At 38.5% G+C, this 19,093-nt stretch overlaps 1 protein-coding gene across 1 annotated transcript in view; it reads right to left on the bottom strand.

Annotated features, from left to right (window-relative positions):
- Nucleotides 1-19,093, bottom strand: part of GLI2 (GLI family zinc finger 2) — a 1,134,260-nt gene that overhangs the window by 677,229 nt on the left and 437,938 nt on the right. The gene's annotated exons all lie outside the window — the stretch shown is intronic.

Below are 19,093 nucleotides of genomic sequence, written 5' to 3' on the forward strand. Positions count from 1 at the left end.
ACGAAAACGCTTTGTCCAAATACCTGCTAACTCTACACCTGAGACTTGTTCATAGGTTCATAGGTTCATACTAGGCTATCTGCCCTAGGGCATTTATAAGCCTAACCAGAGTGTGTTTGGCTTTCGCCACCCATTTTAAATTAATTTTGCTATGCCCTTTTTCGAGGTTAGTATACTATGCCTCTGTCTAACAGTGACACAGAAGTGATACCAGGGGTAAACCTATGATCTCCCATCCACTCATCAAGATTCCTCTTGAAGAGAGTCAATGAGGGACTCTGCCTAACCTGGACTGGGATTTTATTCCAGAGTGAAGGGAGCCTCTGGGTTATGAATCTGTACCTCCAACATGTCCTATTTATTTCAGTGCTAAGGTTCAAGTCTCTCAAGCGCGTGGCTCGATGGGATTTGGATTTTCTGAGGTGCAGCATGTCCATTAATTCCGGGTTGGACATGGCTTTATACGTCAGGCACAGATTGCCTCTGAGCAGGCGGTATGCCACTGAGTAGAGCTGGAGTTTCTTTAACCGGGCAGCATATGGCATCTGTTTGAGCCCTTTGATCCTCTTGGTGAGGTACTTTGGGGTCTTTCCAGTTGCTGCAGGTGTCTGGTAAGGTACATCCCAAAAGGGGCATTGTACTCAATTATGGGCCTGATGAGGGATGAGTAAAGAGGCACGATGACCTCCCCTGATCTAGATGTGAATCCCTTCATGATTAGGTGGGCTATATAAAATGTTTTTCTAACCACTTTGGCCACGTAGTTGTCAAGTGAGAGATTGCTATCAACTTGGGTCCCCAGGTCCCTAATTACTTCTTCTGTACTTAATGGATTACCACCTATGTGGTAATTTGTAGGCACTTTGTTTTTGCCAAAGGGGATGACTATACACTTTTTGGCGTTTAGCTTGAGGCCATGGCTCTGGCACCAGTTGTCTGTTTCTATGAGGCCTTTTTGGAGGATGCTTGTGTCGGCTGGACAGTCATCTGCGAACTTGGTCAGCCACAGTCCTTCTGTGTTGGCCTGTACCTCCGAGAAATATATACCGAACAAGAGAGGTCCCAGGACTGAGCCTTGTGGGATGCCACTTATAACTGGTTTGGAGTCTGACATGGCTCCAGCAATTCTAACCATGTGGGTTCTGTCCTTGAGCCAGTTTGCAACCCATCTAGTGACATAGGGGTTTATATTTAAGCTGGTGAGCTTATCTATAATGCCCAAGTGGGGTATTGTATCGAAGGCTTTTGCGAGGTCCAGGTAGGCTGTGTGGACCACCTTCCCCTCGTCAATGGCCTTGGTGACTGTTTCAAAGAAATTGACCAGGTTTAAGAGGCAGGATCTGCCTTTAACAAAGCCAAAATGGGTAGGATCCAGTGTCTGTAGGTCCCCAATATCTTTATTTATGAGGTCCATGATGATCCTTTCCATAGCTTTGCAGACCAAGCTAGTTAGACTTATGGGGCGATAGTTTCCAGGATCCATTGAGGCACCACCTTTGTGGAGAGGGACCACTGTTGCTGTACGCCACTCTTTGGGTACATATCCTGTAGTAAGGCTGAGCTTGAACCGTAGTTTTATGTTTGGGTTTAGCTCTTCTTGGAGTTCATGTAGGACGCAGCCCGGGACACCGTCTGGTCCCATTGATGCTGTGTTTTTTGCTTTGGAGAGGGCGGATCTTACCTGAGCATCTGAGATGTCAGGGGGGCAGCACTCTGCTGGGATAGATATTTGCCCTTTTGGTGGGGGGGGGAGTTTGCGCTGAACCTGTCAGCTAGCATGTTGGCAATGTCTGTGGGTTCGGTGTATTTTTTGTCATTTTGGACTAATTCTGAGCATATCTGGGAATTCCCACCCAGGTTACTAACATAACTAAAGAAAGCCTTGTCATTATCCTTAGTGTCCTGTGCAATTTTTCTCTCGAAGCTGCCTTGTGATTATCCTTAGTTTCCTGTGCAATTTTTCTCTCGAAGCTGGCCTTAGACGATTTTATGAGTGCCCGTAGTTTTTTGCTAATACTGATCAGAGATGCCTTCCCTTTTTGGGATTTTGCTCTATCATGTAGTACTTACTCCTTCTATTGTATTGTTTGTTTATGGCTGGGGTCCACCAGACAGGACGCCTGCCTTTGGAGGATTGGGTCTTGGTTTTATTTGGGATCGCATGATCCATGCATTCCTGAAGGTGTTCATAGAATGCATTTATAAAGGATTCTGCGGTCTGGGCCGTATTTTCCACAGGCCCAGGGGCTTTGAAGGATTTCACCTCAGTTTTGAGGAGTGTGAAATTTGCTTTAGAGAAGTTTTTCACTGTGGTTTTCTGGGCAGGGGGTGGGATCGGGATGTGAATATCCAGTGAGATTAGTTTATGGTCTGATCTTACCAGTGAGGGATGCACTTCTGGTCTGGAGCATAAAGTCCCCATGTTGGTGATGATCAGGTCCAGTATGTTTTCCCCTCTTGTGGGAGTGGTAACAAGTTGTTCCACAGCATTTGAGTTTATAAATTCTAGGAACCTTTGGGCTAGGGTGTTGGAGCTAGAGTAATGCTCCCAGTCTATGTTTGGGTAGTTGAAGTCGCCCAATATAATGGTGTTTGGAGAGACCTTCATATTTTCCAGTGTTCTCAGGAAGGCCGAGTGGGGTTCCTGGGTTTGGGAGGGTGGTCTGTAGCAGGCTATAAACTGGAAGGCAGTTTTACCCACTGTTAGTTGCACATGGATAGTCTCTGATGCTTCGTGCTGTGCCACCAACCTGGAGGTGTGGGTATCTTTGATGAATATTGATACTCCCCCTCCTTTTATGGTTCAGTCCAAGTTTTGGGGCTGAAAAGCATGGTATGAGGTATAACCTGGTAGTGCTGGGGTGCTCTCGAGAGCCTTGAACCAGGTTTCTTTTACTGCAGAGATATCGATGTTCTCCATGCTAAGGAGAGTTTTGAGTGCATGCATCTTGAGGTTTAGACTTCTGGCGTTGAGTAGCATTACTCTTAGTTTCTTATCCCTTGGACTTGTGGACTTCAATGCTGGTTTATAAACTTAAGCCATGATCACCAAGTCGATCTTTATGCCACACCTTTTAACTGACATATCTGCACAAACACAGTGACATTAATGTGGAAGCTGGCCATAGTTATTCCATCTCAAAAGGTCCTAAAATCACCTATCAGTGATTTTACACCAATTTCAACTGTACCAAACCTGGCAAAAGTTTCAGAAACGTAACATGAGATCCCCCTAACAGAATTTTTCTAGATGGTCAGGAGTACAACAACAGTACTTTATTCTTTAGAATGCTGACAAGACAATTTAACTGGGTTAGTCTTTAAAGACTTTACAGAATCCTTTGACCTAACTGATCACAGTCTGTTACTTCGAGTCTTCATTGCTTTAGAAATATGCCAAAAAGCCCTCGACTGGTCCAAGGATATTATTTCTAACAGAAACTTCTCTGTAGTGTTGGAAAAAGTCTTGTCACCCAGTTATCCCTTCTTAAAAGGTATGTCCAAAGGTTCTCTTATATTACATCTTCTCTATCTTCATTAGTACACTGCTCACCAACCTGCCATGCCTATAACTGATCTTATGCACAGATACTCGGGTTACCTATAGAACCAGCCTCTCCCATACCACAATTAAAAAGAGATAAAACATGACATGTCTACATTTTATATGGCTACAGAAATGTCCCCTTGCAACAACATGACAATAAAAGTTATGATATTCAGAACACATTACAACTGTACATCAGTACACTCTAACTGCCATTTCCTATCTAATAACCATGATAAACCAGAAACTACAAGCAATTTTAAGTACTTAGATGTGGATACTTTTCTGGTCAACACAGATTTTGCAATTTATCTCAGCAGAAACTAAATGTGCAAATTGTTAAGGTACCTTAGCTGTAGCTTTAGGGAAGATGTATTTCAACCCCACAACCATTTGGCAACCACGTCTGTGAATAACACCAAATCCTTACTCTGAACAAAACAAAAATGTCAACCTGCAAACAAATACTCTCTTTACTTCTGGGCTCCTTTGTTTTCATATGTTTAAAACTTCTCTCTCCTAGCTCCCTGGAACCTCAGCTATCAGCTTAGATGTATTCTCATTTCACAAAACTCCAAAGACCATGCAGAAAGTACAGTTGTGCACAATTACCATAAATGTAGATGTTCGAGTGTATTCACTGTTGCAGTCATCACATTTGGGTTATCTGCTTGCAGTCTCCCTCAGTTGTCCTGATTAACAAAGTCTTGGGTCCAACATCGGTTGCTGTCTCCTCTTCCATGATGTCAGCTTGTCAGGGGTATAAAACATGCAGCCGACGTCATTACATCAGTTTTTCTTGCCCCAGATGTCAGGTGCCCCCCAATGGGAAGCAATTAAATCTATAAATATACAAGTTATACCTCCAACAAAAAAGCAAATACACCAAAAAGCTTTTAAGCATTGTAAAGGAGAGAAGAGGTATAGCCAAGAGAAGTCAGGGGGCTGGAGGGAGGGTAACCAGGACTGCAACAGTGAATACACTCAAACATCTACATTTATGGTAAGTGTACACAACTGTACTATGTTCTTCGTGTTTCACTGTTGCAGTCATCACATTTGGATAGATTCCCAAAGCTAAGGATGGGAGGAGGAATTTAGATAGCATTAGGACCAGATATAAAGCCCTGCAAGACTGCAGTGGCAAAGCCAGCTCTGGATTTAGAGAAAATTGGCAAATGGTAATGCTTGATGAAAGTATGTACAGAACTCCAGGTAGCTGCTTCTAGGATGTCCCTGGTAGGTATGCCTCTGAGAAAGGCTGTAGAGGTAGATGCAGCCCTGGTTGAGTGGGGTCTGATCCCCTGTGGGATAGGTTTTCCATGGTGCTTATAGCAGAAATGAATGCAATGGTCTATCCATTTGGAGATGGTTTGCTTTGAAATAGCCTTTCCCTCTGTCCCTGCAACAAATGTCACCAGCAGTTGCTCAGATTTCCTTTGAGGTTTAGTCCTGTCCAAGTAGAATCTAAGTTGTCTGTGCCCATCTAAGGAGTACAGTATCCATTCCCCTTTGTTCTGTGGATTAGGAAAGAAGGTTGGCAAATGAATGGACTGATTATGGGCCACACTGGATACCACCTTTGGCATGAAAGAGGGAATGGTCCTGAGGGACACCCTGTCCACATGAAAAATGATGAAAGGCTCTACTGCCACAAGGGCCTGTAATTCAGATACACTTCTTGCTGAAGTGATTGCTAAAACACAGAATACCAGGTGTGATTTATTGTCGTTTGTGGTGTACCCCAGACAAGTTAGCACTCTTTGTACAAAAGCCAGATGATTCAAAAGTATGCCCTGGTTTTCTGCCTGAATTAGACAATCATCCAGGTATGGGTATATTTGAATATTTCTTTGCCTGCAAAATGTAATGACTGGAGCTAGGCACTTTGTGTATACCCTCGGTGCAGTAGATAAGCCAAAGGGCAGTGCAGAAAACTGATAGTGCGTGTAACCTGCTTTGAAGCATTTGGAAGTGGAGGCCCCCCACTGCTTAGTCCTGTGCATACCCTGGGATTGAAGCCTGGATGCTCTTCTGGATCTGGGTTTGGACTGAGAAGGTCTGGAAGAGGAAGGAAAGGACCAATTCTTAGAAGGCCAATGCCTACTAAATCCCGGAGGTTGTACTTGTAAAAAATCTTTTAACGGTTTGCATAGATTTAGCTTTTTCCTCCATCTTTTTAAGAAATTCTTCTGCCTTGTTGCCAAACAGGCGGTCCTGATTTAAGGGGGTATCCAGTATTTTCGCTTTAACATAATCTGGCAAGGATTGCTCCTAAAACCAAGCATGCCTTCGAAGTACAGACCCAGTTACAGCAGCCCTGAAAAATGCCTTTAGTGAATCAAAACCACATTGCAATGTATGTTTATCAACTTGTTCAGCAGAATGCATTAAATCCTGTAAATCCTTATTTTCAACATCATTTTCTGTTTAAGCAATCCAGTAATATGGTGCTGGTATTTTAACATATGAAACTGGCAATTCAAGGCCCTAATGGCCAAAGTTGCAGAAGTGTATACCTTCTTACCCCATCTATCCAGCGCCATGGAGTCTCTATCAGAGGGGGTAGGATTTTTGGCAGTAGTAGCTTTAATGCCCTTGGGTCCCTGTGAAATGATTTCAGGATCCGCAGTAGGATTTTTGAAAAGGAACCTGTGAGAGTCAGGAACCCTGTAACATCTATCTGGTTTTCTGGGAGCAGGAGGTAAGGAGTCAGGGGCCAAGCTAGATTCTGAAAAGGCATCCTCAACAATGTCCAGTACAGGAGGTATAGCTAAAGGCCTGTGCTGGGGCAGGAGTAAGAAATTCCTAAGCCTCTTTTTAGAATCAGAGAAATCCTGACTTTCCCAATGAAAATGCTGCAATGTTTCACCAAAAGAGAAATCCTCTGAGGGAGAAGCAGAGGGAACAGATCCCTCAGCATCAGAATCCTCATAGGTAGATAAGGGTAAATCCTGGTCATCAGAGGAAACAGAAATTTCAGAATCCTGGTCAGAAGTATCATAAGCAAGCTCAGTCCTAGGTCTGTTAGAGGGGGAAGGTTGCTTCCCCTGATTAAAGTAATAAGGTCTTCAGTCATTCTTATCATTTGTTTTTTAGGCATAGAGGCCTGACCATGTGGTCTGGGTGTCAGTTTTCTAGTCATGGTTCGAGTTTTATGTCTTGAAGAAGAAGATGGCATCAGTTTAATATGTAAGCCAGTAGGCCTGAATACACCCTCAGAAGCTGGTGCCTGCACAGCGGCTCCGGACCCATCCAAGTTAGAGGCATCCGCAGGTTCTACAGTTGAAGCATCTTGCGGCATACCGTACTCTGAATGGGTCTCAGTAGAGGCCTGCAAATCTGAATTAGTAGGTATCAGGGGCTGTGAAAGCACCTCATTGAGTACTGGCGCCTCGGCGGCCTGTCTCTGTCTTTATCTTTGAATTTTTTTCAGAATGTCGGTAGTCGGATGGCTTACCGAAGACATATTGGGATAATTAAACCGAGCACCAAAATATTTGGAAGTGAAAAAATATACCGACGACAGATAGTTTGTGGTTTAAATAAGGTTCAAACCGACAGTGAGGTACGTCGAGGTCAGGACCTCGGCAAGGAATACAGTACAAATGAAAAATCTTTATGAGGTATTTGCTTTCCACAAGAAATGCAATTATTTACTTTTACTGACATCGGTTTAGAGCAAGAAAAAAGTTTCCCCAACAGGGTACTTAGCTTTTAGTTGGAGACTTCGGTTCTGAAACTCGAAAATGAAAGTTTCAGGAGTCGGCTGACTGGCACTTGCGAACTGCTTCTGCTTTGGACACAGCACGGCAAGAAAGACTGATGTAATGACGTCGGCTGCATGTTTTATACCCCTGATGACCTGACATCACAGAAGAGGAGACAGCAACCGACATAGGACCCAAGACTTTGTTAATCAGGCCGACTGAGGGCTACTGCAAGCAGATAACCCAAATGTGATGACTGCAACAGTGAAGCATGAAGAACATCATTATGTATTGTAGACCTCTCCCTCCTAGCTCCCTAGATCCTCATGTTATCAGCTTAGATGGATTCTTGTCTCAAAAATCTCCAAAGACCATGCCGGACATTATGTATTGCAGACCACAGCTTCTCCTTCATTATCTCCAAGCTTTGGGAATCTTTCTCTATAAAAACAATTTAGCTCTGTACTGAATCCATATCAACATTTAATATATGTATATTAAATTGTATCTTTTAAAATATGCCAAGTATACCTTATCCATATCCCAAACATTGCCTGAATCTGTGTATCAAACCTCACCTACAAGCTGTTCTTTCTTTAAAATGTATTAGAAAAACACCACACAGTTGTATTATAGTATCTCTTCTCTCATTTCCACTCCACAACCCTAGTCATCATTTCTTTGTCCCCTTTTTTTCTTTTTTAACTCTAACCTGCTGTTTTGCAAATGCTGTGCATAATTTCTGCAAAACAATCTCTCTTCAAACATTCCAATTTACTACACTTTTCAGTGCTGTTCACCATATGCATACAGAAACACATCCCCAAGCAATGGTGTACTAGTACAATGGATAAGGTGTTTACCATAAATTCACAAGGTAAAGAGTCTGATTCTCACCTTTGGTGAATATCTGGTCATGGAAGAAGCATATAATAATGTAAGGACTGATTGCCTTGTATTTATCAATGAACCTATGATCATAGGAGTACTAGTGGTCCTTCCAGCTCTGTGAACATAGTAGATGACTACACTGTTTTATGAGACTCTTTATAAACCTCCTACTACTCCTCTGCATGGGAAGCACAGTCTCTCACTCATAAAAACTTCAAATGTTGAATCCTTTTTCTCATATATCTACATGTACACAACTCTTGTTTTTTTCTTCTTTGTATGTACTGCATTATCTTTATATCATGTTGTCTACAAATGTTTTGTACCTACCAGACCTTATAATGGTTCCAACTAGGTCAGTGGTCTATCTCAGAAAATAAAAAATAAGCAAATTTAAATGAATAATCTATAAATCATTGCTTAGAAAAAAAAAATTAGCTGTGAGATCATCATTGCAGGTGATAAACCCAACAGAATCAGAGTCCCAAAACAGACAGCAATGGCAACACAATGCTGGCTGCCTCTCTAAGGAAACAGAGACCATGAATAAAGAAGTAATGTTTCTACTCTCAAGAACACTGTTGAGACCTCACCTGAAATACTGCATCCAATTCTAGAAGCCACATAGGTAGAAATAAACCAAATTACTAGACAGAGTAAAGAGTATAACAAGAAAGTGAAAACAATGGAAAAGATGGCATACAAGAGCACTTTGCGGAGAATGCATTACCTTCAGAATAGAAAAGAAAGAACTATCTTGGATCCAAAAAAACTTATAAAGAAATTGCCCTGAAAAGGAAGGATATATGGAAAGGAAACAACACCGTTTGTAAACAAAAGGGGTAAGCCTCATTCTGGACATTGGAATGCATTAGGTTCATGACTGAATATTAATCATGCAGTCCTTGGAGACCATTAACAAACCTATCCCAAATTCCCAATTGCCACAACACAATTTCTTGTTAAGCAGCTTGCTCAAAGTCACATAGCAGGCAGATGAATGGTGAGGGAATCAAACCCTGTCCCACAGGAGGTAACTCATTCACAGGTCACTGCATTAGTCCTCTGCACCAACTGTCATATTAATTCATAGAAAAGTAGTTTACAAATGGAATTGTATAGTGTGATTTTCAAATGAGTAGTTCATGGCAAATCAACAAATGTATATAAAGGGGCAAAAGCTAAGAACAGCAGACGGAAGCAGAAGAAGGTGAAACTGATGGGTATCTAAGGTGAAACTGATGGGTATCTAAGGTGAAACTGATGGGCATCTTACCGGGCAGCTGCATGTATATATATATATATATATATATATATATATATATATATATATATATATATATATATATATATATATATATATATATATATATATATATATATATATATATATATATATATATATGTGTATGTATCTATCTATGTATGTAAATATGTTTGCATGGATTCACTTCAGAAGACAGAAAGCCCAAAATCTTGAATTTCAAAAGACTAAGACCAAAATCTTGGAAGTTAAAAAGACTGAAAACTCAAATACTGAATCTCAGAATACTGAAAACACACAGGACACCAACACTTACTATATTCCAGCACAACTACACACAGAAACAAATAACAAACAAAAAAAAAAAAAAAAAAAAAAACTGTTTACCACTTCTCCAAGTATAAGCAGAGGGTCAAGCCCCCCCTCCATCCCCATATGGGGGGGTTACGCCCCACACCTCCCCTGCTACTTAAATATGTCAATTTTGAGATCACACTCCACAGAACAAAATAGCAAACAAACCATTACGTGTTTCATGACTGCTTGTTGTAACCTTAGTCATGTTCCCTTCTAACTTGCTATACTACAACTTAACTTATGTAAGTGTAGTGGAGTACGATCTCGAAGTTGATATATTTAAGTAGCAGGGGAGTGGGGGGCACAGCCCCCCACATAGGGGGTGCATGTGGGCTTGCCCCCCTGCTTATACTTCGAGAAAAATAATACGGTTTGTCTTCTATTTGTTTCTGTATCTACTTCTGCTGGAATATAGTAAGTGTTGGTATCCTGTGTGTTTTCAGTATTCTGAGATTCAGTATTTTGAGTTTACAGTCTTTTGAACTTATTTTGATCTCAGTCTTTTGAAATTCAAGATTTTGGGCTTTCAATCTTCTGAAGTGAATCCATTTGCATACGTAGGCAAGCATGTGTGCTTGTATGTATATCTGTATAAAAGATCCTACATATATATATATATATATATATGTGAATGTGTATGCATACATGTACACAGCTGTACATGCATTTATGTATGTATGTATACATTTAAACATGTGTGCTTTTATGTATGTCTGTAAACCCTTATGGTTCTAGAGATACAAGTATTTGTGTGAAATGAGAACATGCAAGTTGATTTTGTAAAAAGGTACCAGATACAGTCACTGAATGTTACAGTGGAAAATTTTAGAGCTGCATTGCAGGGGATGAGTTAAACTGCATGCCTCTCAACCTCTCAGTGCAAGAAATCTGGACAAATCCAGAAAGAATGGGGGACAAAGGCCCAAAAGTAGGTACAGAATTTAAATATTCCTCCTATAAACTTAGAAAATTGCTAGAATAACAAGTTTTGCATGATTATGTGTTTTCTGAAGGATATAAAGTCTGAAGCTCAAATGTATGTCATTATTTAGCGACTTCAATCTTCAATGATTTGGCAGAAAACCACAACTTTTATGAGGAACAGACCAAGGCAAAAATCTGGACAGTCTGTAAAAATCTGTACAGTTGAGAGGTTGTTAAAGTGATATCCATGTTTCCAAAAGACTATGATACACTCTGCATTGTCTTATGAAAATGTAACCATTTAAGTGGTGATCTGAAAGCACAGCCTGCTCTAAAACAGCCTGCTCGAAAACACATCAGACTCGACAAGAAACAAATCAGTAAGAAGAGCAGACAAGGAAGACAATCAGAGCTTACACTGGCAGCAACCCAGCATCAAATTGAACCCCAGAACCAAACACTGATGCAGAAACCCTAATAGCTACACCGTTATGCCACTTTAATACAGCAAGAAATGTAAGCTGTTTAGTTATTGCTGCTAAAGAATGCAATTAATCTATACAAATACAGCAAAACATAACTGGTAAAAATAAAAGGATTCTCTAGGAGTGAAAAAATGGGATTTTGACAGACTTAGAAATAAACTGTACTCGGCTATTAGGCAATATAGTGGGTCATTGCATAGTTTAAAAAAACTGGCATACATAAATGTGTGAAATGACTGTCATTCTGCTCAGGAAGTATTGTCTATAGTTTGCACTGGATATCTGTACAGACCAGTTTCATTAGCTTATAATCCCTGCAGTGATGGTTTAATCTGCAAGAATCTTGACACCGTAATTTACATCTATGGGAAGAATTCTGTGCTCCTTTTTTTTTCTTCAGAACGCACTGCCAAACCAAACCTTAACATGAAAACAAAATAATTTTTAATTTCCAATGGCATGCCTTCTGTTCTTTAAACAATTTTCTGGCATAAAAAAATGCTAGTATAATTTTGAAAATTGTAAGTAGGTAAGTGCAGCTAGAATTTATTTTATAAATGTTAACATTTTTATCTCATTTTTTTGTTCAACTATAACAGTGTAAATATTGTTTTTTTTCTTTTTTTATCTTTCTTTAAAATAAGAAATGCATACTTTTTCAATTTTAGAAAAGAGAGATGAAGACACTGCCCCTCTAGACTTGAACACAGATTTTTTTTTTTTTTACTGGAAGCCTCATAAATATAAAATGACAAGACAACACCCTCACTGAAAGCTGCTATGCCATAAAGACCTACAGGAGATATCACAGGCCTACTCTCAAATCCTCTGTGGTGAGCTGATAATGAATAAAGCTGGACAGACTGTACTCAGAGAGCTGAACGTGCAGAAAGTAGTCACCTTTTCCTTGCACTTGAAAGGTTTTCCTGTTCAAGTAACTGTCACTTTGCAAGGATTTGTTCTTTGAGGGTTTGCCAATAACTATGAACTGTGGATACCAAACTAAACTTCTGTCTAAATAATTTAGTGCATGCATTTTTTATGCCCTGTACTGTAGCAAAAGAAAAAAGACAACATTTTTAAAGCAAACATTACTGATCAAAAGGACAGATTATCTGTTTTAGGAAAACAAGAAATATAACAACACTAGCAAAACAACTGTATTACTCTGAAGTGTCAAATATGTAATATTCATCTACTTTTAAATTCAACTTAATTAGATAAATATGGATGTGTATGCAATGTTAGCCAACAGCAGCACAACTTGGTGCTTAGGTTAAACTGCAGTAACACGCATCGCCCTTTCAGTACAAGTGGTTATGTAGAAAGCCCTTGGGATTGATTTGCTGGCCTACAGATCCTTCATTACAGAACTTAAATAACTGAAAATGACTTCCCAAACATCTTTTTTCTTTCCATATCATTAGTATAGATTAACAGTAAACTTCATCATACTGATTCAAGACGTATGTCCCAAGCTAAATCTAGAAAAAAAAAGTCCAAGATTATCAGTGTACAACCCAGAATAACAAATACAAATCAATCAAGACAGCAATAAATACATAAACAACATGGAGGCCACAAGATAATCACAAAAGAAAAAAATATATCCAAAGAAATTCTGGAGCTCAATTAAAAAAAAAATATTCAACCTGGCTGTCCTTCCTCACCAAACACCTGTTGACTTATCTCCCTAAGAAATAGCTTACAAATGTAACACCTTCTTCACTGACATTGTAGCCTCTCACCTCCAGCTCTACCCAACCATTTAATCAATCACCAAACTCTACTAGCCCTGACATTCCTTCCTTTAAATGCCATCCTGTCTCGACATCATTTGTTAGACAGCTACTAATGAAACTGAAACCCTGTTCTCCTCCTGCTGATGATCTCCCTGCTGAGTACCTTAAGCACGCTGCAGACTCTGTAGCACACTTAGTCTCAATTCTCATCAACAGATCTATTAAAGACTCTCATCTCCCCGACCTTTGGAAACATTTTTTTATTTCCCTCTGTAAAGGAAGTGACTCTTCTGTAATCTCTAACTTTATGCTCATTGCCATCCTGTTATGCTCATTGCCATCCTGTCCCTCCTTTCTAAGATCCTGGAAAAATGTATTCATAAGCAATTCATTCAGTATCTCTTACAAAATGATCTCATAATCTCAACACAACATGGTTTCTGATCAGGCCATAGCACTACTACATCTCTCCCCAACTTTGCAGACACTGTTAATGAGGCTAGAGGTCAAGGAAAGTTTATCTCTTCTGTTTTTCTAGATCTCTCAAAAGCCTTTGACACAATATCACATGAGAAATGTCTGACTCAAATGTCCTGACTAGGCCTTTCCAAACCAAGTCTTCTATTGTTCCATAACTACCTATCTGAAATATATCAATCTGTCAAATGGATCTCTTTTCTCTTTCCTTTTCTTCTAGTTAAAACACGTACCCTTCAAGGCTCTATTCTTAGTCCACTGCTATAGCATTTTCATCAGTAACCTACATGCCCCCTCTCTCCAAGCCTGCCTTATTCATTTTACAGATGACAACTGTCATCTGCACATCTGACAGCCCACTATAACTACAATCCATGACACTAAATGGCTTCAACTCAGTTGTACTGTGGCTACATCAAAACCATCTTTTACTTAATCCTAAAATGACTAAACTGATACTGTTTTTCCTAAGTCCCATAATAACACTAAAATTAACTCCCACATTACCCTCTGAAAAATACAGGTATTGAAGTAATTTCCCATACCAAATTGTTTGTATTCATCAAAGATGACAAAGTTTGATCTTCACATACAAAATTATATAAAACAATCATCAAAAGCTAGGTCTGCTACATAGAGCAAAAAAAAAAAACAAACTCCTCTCTCCTAGTAGAATCACCTTAGTTAGGTCTTATATTTTACACTCGCTTCTCTGTGCCCACCTATTAGGCTATTTTTGACTAAGATCCAGATCTCTCTTAAAAAACAACTGTAGCAATGCTATAATAACTTTTGCAGTAACTTGACATACAAAGCTCAACACTGCTGCTTTACATACTCTCAGCTGGTTAGTTAGTACTCCCACATCAACTAGCCCATACATAACTTCTCCTAACCCATAAAACACTATATAACCCCACTGCCTGCCCTTCTATTTCCTTAGTACTTCAGCACTATCTTCCAAATTGTCTGCTGCACTCTCGAGGCAAAAACCTGCTTGTAATCTATAATGCAAAAAAGTGTGGGACATAGTCTATACTCACACTGCATAGCCAAACTATGGAACTCTATCCCATATTAAGTCAGACCTCTGTCTAGCCTCCATGTAATAAAGTCCTCCAACAAAGAATTTCTCACTAACTCATGGGTATTCCTGTGCACCTCCGCTGTATCAGCTACAGCAACAAATGCTTCACATTCATACAATCCTCTCATCATACTGTCTACCTGGATCTTTCAACATCTGCCTTCTCTCCATTTTTAGGGGGGACTTACATTTTTTTTTCTGATTTTTTTTTTTATTTCTTAGCATAATACACTATATTTCTAATAATTGTGTATACACTCAGTGTCATATGTGTCATTTTTTATTTACTGTAATTACATCACTGGTATCTTCTCATGCTTTGTTGTATCCTGTGTATTCACTGTCAAATTGTATGCATATATATTTTTTATTACATCTATACTATTGTTTTATATGATGTTATCTGAGTCTGTAGAGCTTTTCTCCTCAGGCCTCCACTAAAATACTTATTTATTACCCAGTCATACTTTCCTAGTAAACAAATATCTAGAGATAAATAAATAAATCATGTCACATTTAATCAATATGCAATTTCTCAAACCTAAAACATCTACAACCTTAGTAAGTTTCTATTCAAAATGACATTGCAAAGGTTACAAAACACATTTTCCAATGTAGCAATGCACAATTTGGCATGCTAGCAAGCTTGTATACCTTCATATTACATGTAAATACATATATGTGTATATATATATATATATATATATATATATGTGGTTGTGTGTGACACATACACACATGGATGTAGTATTCATCATCGAATCATCGAATGGATGAAATATCAATGTCCTTAACATTGATGTAAAGATGTCATAAAACAGAACACTGATGCTACTGTGCATACTCTGAGGATTAAACGTGGATCAGAGAAAACCAAAAGCAAGTGTTTATACTGGCGGGGGAACACGCCCTGCTAATTATATAGACTAACTATGGGATTGCACTATCCCTTATTCCCCTATCTGGGGTATTGTTGATCTTACACATCTGTCGACCATCTGTTTCTGTTGAAAAATATATATACACATATACAAACACACACACACACACACACACACACACACACACACACACACACACACACACACACACACACACACACACACACAGGCATGTGCACATTCTAAGTATCTATTTATGTATATACATACATACTGTACATATATATATATTCGGGATCTATCCCATTGGCTGAGTGTGTGTTTGGTCAACAGCTGTTTAGCTGACTATTTATGATGGACTAAACAGTTGGTAGACAGGTATCCAAGACTGAACAATTCCTAGTGTTGGGGAGTATGCCCTTATCCTATGTTTTTTGCGATCTCAGAGTTAGTATGTATAATTAGCAGAGGATGTGGGGGTGTTTTGTTTGTTTGTTTTTTGGTTGAGCTAAGGCTGGTTCTTGGTGCAATTGTAGTTGCATGTGGTTTCGATTTAAAGACATCGATGTTTAGTGTGTTGACGATTGGTGTAGTCAATGTATACAAATGTACCACATATATATATATATATATATACATATATACATATATATACATATATATATATATATATATATATATATATATATATATATATATATACATACACACACACACACACACACACACACACACACACACACACACACACACACACAATAGATCACCAATTACAAAATCACACAAAGTCAGAGAAGAGACCTTTATCAGCTAAAGATCTGGTGGCTAATAGTAGGGTTTCTAAAAATCTCCCATATCTGGTACTTATAACTGTGTTTTGTAAACTACGTCTTACAACAGACACCCAAAATTAAGTTCTAGAAGGGTTTGAAGATTTCTTCAGGCATTAATTGTTCTGCTAAGTCACATCTTAGGTAATTCTTGGGTTCAGCTTTGGAGCAATTATCTACAAACAAAGTGTGCTAATTCGATTTCATTACCATTTCTGAAAACACAGAGTATGCAGTAATTAAAATTATTTTAATTATTAGAATAATTGTTTTCAAATCTTTAAGAATCAAAATACATATTAGATTAAGTACCAATTAGATACTTAAGATGCTCTGAATTTTGTGCCAGATCATTAATACACAAACCAGAAAAAGCACTTCCCATTGAAATGCTGCCACATAATTATGCACTTATCCATACTGCACACTTAATAAAATGCAGTGCCAGCTCACATAACAAGAACAACCACCAATGACAACTTCAGATCAGTGGTTTTGAAATGGTCTGTGCCTTCTGCATCTCCCACTGGGAACTCAGCTCCCACTCCCCCTTACTTATATTAATTAACTCCTAAGATCACCCAACTACAAGGTAGTGTTAAACTCAGTAAGATATGCTATTCATAAACAACACAGTTTAATTTGACAAGGTAGTAATTTTGCAGTTTGACAATGATGTTCTTGGTTAACATAAATTCTTGTGGCAATCTGCATCCAACAAAGTGAGAAAAGTACTAGCAGATAGTAAGATAACACTGGATAGTTGTTGAGCTTAAAGTTGGCAGACTTCATTAATCTATATTAACAATTGCTGGTACTTGGGTATATGATAATGGTAATCTTACTGCTAGACCCACTATGTAGAGCACTATGCATTTAAACCTGTACAGATCTGATGCTCTGTGACATGCCTTACAGGACACACACCATATCTCCTCATTTCTAAAACATATAAATAACTGCAGAGTAAGTTTTCTTATATCGCCTTTCATTCATCTATCTGGGATGAACACTGTCCTTCTTAAAAAATAAAAAGATATTTCCATTTAGGTTAAGTTAATGAAACATTTTTTGTTTGCAGGACTGTTTTCTTAGTTATTTTTTACACAACATATGATTTTATTATATAATAACTGTTTGAAATGCAGCCATGCAGCAGAGTTTGTCATATACTTTGGTTTATCAAATCTGTTATACCAGTATGGAATTAATTTAATAAGCTAAATATTAATCAGAAAGTAATGAGAAAGTAATTACATTTCAAATTTCTCATTTAATTATAATTTCAGCTTTATTTAAATGCTATAGTACATATGTATGAAAAAATTTAAAAGTAAAATGTCTGGATCGTTTCATTAGTACGATAGGGAAATTTCTGAAAGTTTTAAATCTAAATGTTAAATTTATAAAACTGAAAATTGACAAGAAAGGTCGTTAACTGGGTCGCTCTTCAGCTGGAAGAAAGACATGCTGTCAAATGTATTCTTCTAAGTTCTAACTACATTGAACTGACAGTACCCACATTTCTTACATTTGTTTGCACTACTATGAGAGTGCAATAAGTACAAGCACTTAATATACCTTTACATGGAGTTCTTTTTTTCTCAAGTTGTATAATCATGAACTCAGAATATTAAGGAGATATGTGAGCATACTGTGTAACACAGGCGGTCACGGGGGTGGAGTTGTACCCTGTAGCAAACACTTTTTGACATTGCCCCTGAGATGTTTGGTTGGCATTTTTTTTTTCACTGGATATAGAGTCTACACCAGCTTTTCATAGATCCACTTAAGAGTTCCATTTGTTTCTAAATTGTTAATTAATGTGCACTTGTTAACATTTATTGTGCCATATTTCTATGTATCTGTTTTCTCCTTGGTCCATCTAGTTTTGCATTTGCTTACATATGTTTTGATTTGGTTGTGAAACCTTATATTTTATGAATAATTTTGTAAATAAAAACATTTTAAAAATCTAGATGATACACAGACATCCATCATCTCTGTGGCAAAACAATACATCATTGAAAAATGACACAGAAAAAAACACTAAAATAAGATCAGTTGTTTTTAAGTGTTACTGAAAATGAACCCTAAGAAAATTGTGCATAACTGTAATAAAACTGAATCCCAGCATGTGCACAGCATCTGAACAATCCCAGTATAACTCCACAGCATCTGAACAATCCCAGAGTAAATGAAGAACATTTCCACAATCCCATTGCAACTATGCAGCATCTCAACACTCCCAGTATAACTGCACAGCATCTCAACAATCCCAATATAACTACACATGATTTTAGTCCCAGTGTAACTGCATAGACTCTCAACATTCCTAGTGTAACTGGACAATGTCTCAACAATCCCAGTGTAAATGCACAGCATCTCAAAAACCCCAGTGTAACTGCACATCTGAACAATCCCAGTATAACTCCACAGCATCTGAACAATCCCAAAGTAAATGCAGAAGATTCCCACAATCCCATTGTAACTATGCAGCATCTCAACACTCCCAGTATAACTGCACAGCATCTCAACAATCCCAGTGTAAATGCACAGCATCTTAAAAACCCCAGTGTAATTGCACATCTGAACAATCCCAGTATAACTCCACAGCATCTGAACAATCCCAGAATAAATGCAGAACATTTCCACAATCCCATTGTAATTATGCAGCATCTCAACACTCCCAGTATAACTGTACAGCATCTCAACAATCCCAATATAACTGCATATCCCAGTGTAACTGCATGGCATTTTAACAATCCCAGTGTAACCACACAGCATATGAATAATCCCAGTGTAACCATACAGCATTTTAACATTCCCAGTGTAACCACACAGCATCTGAACAATCCCAGTGTAACTGCAGAGTATCTGAACAATCCCAGTGTAACT

This window comes from Protopterus annectens, chromosome 2.part0, assembly GCF_019279795.1.
Source record: "Protopterus annectens isolate FY-2018-M chromosome 2.part0, PAN1.0, whole genome shotgun sequence".
Taxonomy (NCBI): Eukaryota; Metazoa; Chordata; order Ceratodontiformes; family Protopteridae; genus Protopterus; species Protopterus annectens.